This window comes from Urocitellus parryii, chromosome 6, assembly GCF_045843805.1.
Source record: "Urocitellus parryii isolate mUroPar1 chromosome 6, mUroPar1.hap1, whole genome shotgun sequence".
Taxonomy (NCBI): Eukaryota; Metazoa; Chordata; class Mammalia; order Rodentia; family Sciuridae; genus Urocitellus; species Urocitellus parryii.
In genome coordinates, this window is record NC_135536.1 from 62313226 (window position 1) to 62320726 (window position 7501).

The following is a 7501-nucleotide window of genomic DNA, read 5'->3' on the forward strand; positions in this document are numbered from 1 at the left end:
TTCTTTCTTTTTAAACTCATTTTCTCCCTTTTACCCCTATTTTGAACATGCGTGATCCCCTATTTTCTGGTATTTTCATGCTGAGTTCTAAAAGCCTAAAGTCTCAATTAAAATATTCCCACCATAATTGCCAACAAATCATAAGTCTATGCTGCCTTTCCCCTAATCAAAATTTGTATTCTTTTCAGCAGTTAGTTTTAGTAAAAAGCAGAGTAAACATATTACCTGGTAATAATAATCGGTGATAGAGATTATCCTTAAGCCTTAGTTATTTGGAGGAGAAATGGTCAAAAGGTGATGGTAGGGAGAACCTCCACCAAACCTAACAAAAAAGTAACTCAAAAGTGTGCCACTGACTTAAATGTAAACATATAAAACTTGGGAATGAAACAGGGAAGTCTTCTGGACCTAGTGAATAATTCATGATTAATAGTTCTTACCCACCCCCCAAAAAAAATCATAAAAGGAAAACTTGACAAATTGACCTCATCAAAATTACAAACTTTCCTTTCCTAAAGACTGTTAAAAAGTGGTCATCATTACCCTAGGTACATGTGTGACAGCACATATGGTGTGATGCTACATCATGTACCACCAGAGAAATGAAAAGTTGTGCTGCAGTTGTGTACAATGAATCAAAATGCAATCTGCTGTCATATATACCTAATTAAAATAAATAAAATAAATTTTAAAAACTGTTAAAAAGGATGAAAAACTTGCAGATTGAGAGCAATTATTGGTAAAGACCTATAGAATATATCAGGAACTTTAGGAACATAACAGAAAAAAATCCAATTAAAAAATAGGCAAAAAAAAAAATCCCTCAGATTTCACTGAAAAGGAAGTATGAATGACAAGCACATGAAAAGAATGTTTGACATCATTAGGCACGAGGGGAAATGTTAAATTTACACCACAGTGAATACTACATATCTGTTAGAACAGCTAAAATTAAAAAAAATAGTGGCAATACAAATACTGTCAAAAAACCTGAAGGAACTACATCTCACATATTGCTGGGATCCTGTTAAATGGAACAAGTGTTCTGAAAAATTGGCAGTTTCTTCAAAAGCAGTATAAGCGACTTCTGCTTTCCTGTCTGATATATAAGAATCTTAGAAGTTGAGCCAAAAAAATAACTACCCTCCTAACAACTACAACAAAAAGCTAAAAAATAAACATCAGTTCTCCTTTGGTCCATCAGAATTGAGGTCACAGGAAAAACCACCAACCTAAAAGCTGGTGACAGGTAAAGAATTAATTTTCCTGGAGTAGAATCTTCCTAGAAACTACTGATGGAACAAGTATCAAGTAAGAGTACTCAAAGAGGAATTGACTAATAGCTGGAAACAACATGGCCTAATTTGAGAGAAAAACAGATGGAGGCCAGTTTGGGGAGAAAGGCACACATGAGTTTTCCCTTCAGGGGTCCCACCAGGTTCTCACAGTAAATACCAGAGGAAAATCCTATTGTGTTTCCAGCAGGAGTAAAGGAAAGTGACCATTTTGAAATATGACCAGAGAATTTGGTTTTCCATAACAAAGGCCTGGTCTCAACAGAAACTTTTGCTAAATAAAGCCTAATCACATTGGACTTCATATGAACCTAACCTACTAGGAGAATGGAAATACTCAACTCCAGCCCTCTTCAGCCTTCCTGTTTCACCTAATAGGGGATTGGAAGATAGGAGAAAAGATTGAGAAGTGCTTGCAAAGATCAGAGCCCAAAAGGCCTAGTTTCAATAAAACAACAACAACAACATAATAATAATAATCACAGGACTGTGATTAGTAAAGCACTACTTATCTCCATTACTACTCCATCACTAAAGGCCTAGTCACTGGAGCTCCTTTTGCCCAGTACATTGTATCCAGTTTTCAGCAAAAAGGAAAGAACACATTTTGGAGAGATGAGCATCAGATCTACTACACTCAGATATGGCAGTGATATTGGAATTATCAGACTGGGAGTTTGAAATAACTATTATTAATAAGCTAATGTCTCTAATGGAGAAACTATAACATTCAAGAACAGAATGATATTGGAGAAACACAAGCAGTCAAAAAAAAATTCTAAGACTACTGAACAGAAGAATGCCTTTGAAGGGATTATCAATAAAGTGGACATGAGTGAGGAAAGGGGAGGAGAGGCAAAGAAAATAGACTCACCATACTAATACTAATCAAAAGAAAGTTGGAATCACTATTAATTTCAGACAAAGCCTACTTTAAGAAAAGTGATGATGGATGAAGAGAGGCATTATATAATGAAAAGGGGTTCATTCTCCAAGAAGACATAATCCTTAATGTATATGTGCCTAAAAATGAAGCTGCAAAATACATGAGGCAAAACTGACATAACAACAAAAAATATATAGGTAGACTATTATAGAGACTTATATAATTTATCCATAATTGACAAATCCAGTAGGCAGAAAAATCACTGGAGACATAGTTGAAATAAAGAACACCATCAGTCAACTGGATTAAACTGACATGTATAGAGTACTTCATCCAAAAAAAAAATATATATATATATATATATTCTCTTTAAGCTCATGTTGAACATTAACCACAGTAGGCAACGATAAAACAACTTCAACAAATTTAAAAGAATAGAAATCAAAGTATACCTTTAGAACACTATGGAATTAAACTAGAAACCAATGACAGATTGGAAATTCCAAAATAACTTGGAGATTAAACAACACTCTTCTAAATAGCACATAGGACAAAGAAGAAGTCTAAATAAAGAGAAATGCAAAATATTTTGTACAAAATGAAATTGAAAATACAATTTATCATAGTTTGGTGAGGTGAACAGTTTCTTTGAAGCAAGTTTATAGAATGAATACATACATTAGAAAAAAGGGGAAACCTAAAATTATGGGTCTAAGTTTCTACATTAGGAAAGTTAAAAAAAAAAATATTTCAAGAAACCAGAAAAAAAAATGGGTGAAAAAAAGTTCTAATAAAAAAACAGCAGAAATCAGTACAAATGAAAATAGGAGATAAAAAATTTCAAGTAAACTAAAAACTGGTTCTTTGAAAACATAAATAAAATTGATAAACTTTAGCCAAACTAAGAAAAAGACAAATTACAAATATTAAAAAGGGGGGCCATCACTACTGACCCCATAGACATTAAAATGATAAAGGAATAATATGCAAAATACTATGTTCAAATGACCTACATGAAGTGGATATAAATTTCTTAAAAGATACAATATACTAAAACTTACACAGAAGGAAGTAACAACCTGAATAGCCCAAATCTATTAAGTTGAATCAATAGTTACCTTTCAAAACACAAAGCACCAGCCCAGATGGATTCTCTGGTAAAGTCTACCAAACATCTAAAGAAGAAATTATGCCAATTGCTACAATCTCTTCCAGAAGACAAAAGCAGATAGATTATTTCCTACTTCATTCTGATGCCCCATCCTAATACCAAAGCAAAAAAAATAAATTTACAAGAAAAGAAAACTCTCATGAATACAGATGCAAAATAATAAAATATTAACACACCTTTTTCAAGTGAGATTTCATCCAGGTGTGCAAGACTGGCTCAACATTCAAAAAACATTATGATCTATCACTTTAGGCTCATGGGGAAAAAATATGTGATATATGCAGGAAAAGCATTTGAAAATTCTCACCCCCATTCATGATTCAAAACTTAGTGAAGTAGGAATGGAGAGGAACTTCCTCAACATCTATCAAAAAAATCTCTAACATCCTTAATCATATGTAACTGAATGCTTTCCCCGATAAGATCAGAAACAATGCATGAATTTTCCCTTTCATCTCTCCTATTTAGTAAGACTATCTTTTTTCACATGTGACATAATCGTCTATATAGAAAATCCTAAAAACAACAATGACAAAAACTGGAACAAACAAGCAATTATATGATGGGTACAGGATATAAGGCTAATATATAAAAATCAGTTGTTTTTCTTATATATAAGCAATGAACAGTTAGAATTTGAAATTTTAAAAATGCAATTTGCATTAGCACACAAAAAAGCCATTGGTATAAATCTAACAAAATACAAGATTTAGATGAGGAAACCTGCATACCTCTGATGAACGTAATCAAGAAAGAGGGAGGGAAATGGAGAGGTGTTCCATGTTCATGGATAGGAAGACCAACTAATATTATTAAGATTTAATTCTTCCCAACTTGACCTATACATTCAACACCATCCCAATAAAATCCTAGCAAGTTATTTTGTGGATATCCACACACTGATTCTTAAGATAGTATATAGTATTCTCTAAATAGTACTTTTCTATTTTACTGGCAGAGCAATTCAGGAGGGCATCTTGGAAGACAGTTTGGGTCATTCATAACTTCTTATTTCCCCTGTAGTACACTGGCATTGAGTGCTTATCGATAGGCTTAAAGGCCCTGGGGTTCTAACTTTGCCATATCACAAAGGGTTTTAATTTGTTACCTGCAGCATTGTTTCCCAACAAGACTTTTTTTCTATCCTTAAAAACTTAGAAACTTGGCCTTGACTTGGCTTCCTTACAGATGAAACTCTTTCAGCCATGTTGAAGATTTGCTCTGGCAAGTAATTTTCCTTCACTATCTGCATAAGTAGAGCTTGCAATGATTGCTCCATTGCCTTCATATCAGCACTCAAAGGCTCACCACTTGCTTTGACATTATGTAATGTATAATGATGCTTGACTTGTTTAAACTTTCCATAGCTAAGAGTAAATTCAGCATTGTAGTTGGGTCCAGCCTTTCTTTCAACATTGCAATCAAACTTTTGGCTTTGGCTGTGATCAATATGCTGCTGAGAGCATGTTTCTGTGTCTAGTCTTCAATACAAGACATTAGAAGTTACTTGATATCTGATATAGTTTTCAGGTTTTTATTATTCTCATTGCCTTCAATCCTTTAACAGTTCTGTCACTTTACTTGTTCTTCAAGATTGTATGCATGCTGAAATGGACATTCCTGAATGACAAGCACTAACCATCACTGGTTTTCCCCTTCATAGTTCTTCATTCATTTAACTTCATTTCATTACCAGGTAAAATATGGTTCCTTACTGTCAACAGTAGCGGTGGATTTTGTATGCTTAAGGGCTATAATGAACACAATTTGAATTTCACATCAAGCACAAGAGAAAGCTTGCCTAGCATGTGCGAGACCCTGGGTTCAATCCTCAGCACCACATTAAAAAATAAATAAATAAATAAAGGTATTGTGTCCAACTACAATTAAAAAATAAATATTAAAAAAAGAGACACAGTAAACATGAGATGAGGCTGATGCCAACATAGTACAGCATAGTGTTCTATAGTAAATTTTTTATAAGTAGAAGTACTTTTTTCTTTTTGGTACCAGGGGCACTTTGCCACTAAGATACATTCTTAGTCCTTTTTTTTTTTTAAAAAAAAATATTTTTAGTTGTTGATAGACCTTTATTTAATTTATTTATTTATATGCGGTGCTTAGATTTAAACCCAGTGCCTCACACATGCTAGGCAAGTGCTCTACCACTGAGCTATAACTCCAGCCCCCTATCCCTTTTTAAAAATATATATTTTATTTAGAGACAAGGTCTCACTGAGTTGTTTAGGGCCTCGCCAAGTTGCTGAGGCTGGCTTTGAACTTGCAATTCTCCTGCCTCAGCCTCCTGAGCTGCTGGGATTACAGACATGTGCCACTGCACCTGGCTGAAGTACTCTTAAATAATGATAAAAAGTAGTATAATAAATATGTAAATCAGTAACAGTGATTTATTATTATATCAATCATATTTTATGCATAATTATATTGTATTTTGGGGGCCACTGAGGATTGAACCCAGGGGCACCCTACCACTAGGCTAGATCCCTGGTCCTTTCATGTGTCTTATTTTGAAACAGGGCTTTGCTGAGCAAAGGGCTAGAATGCTGAGCATTGGGCTAGAATTGGATGTTAGCTGGGGTGTAAAGGGTAGGGCTGAGTGTTAGCACACTGTTTGATACAATGAGGCCTAAAAATCAAGGCAGCTGGGAATTTACCTACATGTAGCCAAATTCTGAACTTAGTTTTCTCTGTAGAATGAAAGTAGGATCCTAGACACAGTGGAGGCATTAGGATCTGCTAAGACTAAGCCTCAGGCAGAGAATTCTTCTTTTCCAAGTATCACACCCCATTTCTCCTTTCTCCTCTTTCTACTAAAGACAGTGGTTTCTGGACTAATGTTACCTTTTTCTGTTTTTTTCTAAGAGATGATGAGGAATTACTACATACATTTAATATTTATTTATTTATTTATTTATTTTTAAGTTTTCGGCGGACACAACATCTCTGTTGGTATGTGGTGCTGAGGATCGAACCCGGGCCGCACGCATGCCAGGCGAGCGCGCTACCGCTTGAGCCACATCCCCAGCCCCAAATATTTTTTTTTTTTTTTTTTTAAGTTTTCGGCGGACACAACATCTCTGTTGGTATGTGGTGCTGAGGATCAGAAGATCTAGATTGGTTTTCTTGTTTTGTTTTGTTTTTTTAATATTTTTTAGTTTTCGGCAGACACAACATCTTTGTTTGTATGTGGTACTGAGGATCGAACCCGGGCCGCACGCATGCCAGGCGAGCGCGCTACCACTTGAGCCACATCCCCAGCCCTACTACATACATTTAAGCTGTTGACATTTTTTGTCTCCAAGAGTTCTTGTGAGCACTTCAATTAAGTGTAGTTGTTTGCTTGTGTTCCATCAGTATCTTTTGAGCTCCCTGCCCTAAAAGAAATTTAGCTCTAACACATAAGTATTAATAATCAACGTAAAATTTACTAAAGATTTCATAGGGAAGAGAGGAGACAAGTTTATACTGCATCATATAACTCTCAGTTCAACAAATGCCCTTACCAATTTCTTTTCCCCACCAAGTCCATATATGCTGTACCACTCATGGGTACCATGTTCTCTTCTCACTTGGCCATTTCCCTATATAGGGCTCTTGATGGATCTTTTTTTCTGTTTCTGGAACTTTACTCATTGTAACCAGTACCCTCCAATGTTACTCTCTCCCACACTTTTCTCCCAAACTCATTAATAGGTAGAAAACTTCATATTTTCTTCAGCTCCTGTAAACCAGCATCCATCCCCATATCCTCTGAATATAACATAGTAAGGAAAGTTACCTTCTACAAATGGAATATAAATGGGAATAGTTATCTTGGGAAAATTATTCAACTACGTGGTGCCTCATTTTCCTCAAGTGAAAATAGGAATAGTAATAATAGCAACATTGTAAGGTAGATATGAGTTAATTTTATAAAGTTCTTAGAATAGTGACTGGCATGTAGAAAACATTTGATAGATGTTAGCTATTGTTTTTTTTTTTTAAAAGAGAGAGTGAGAGAGGAGAGAGAGAGAGAGAATTTTTAATATTTATTTTTTAGTTCTCGGCGGACACAACATCTTTGTTGGTATGTGGTGCTGAGGATCGAACCCGGGCCGCACGCATGCCAGGCGAGCGCGCTACCGCTTG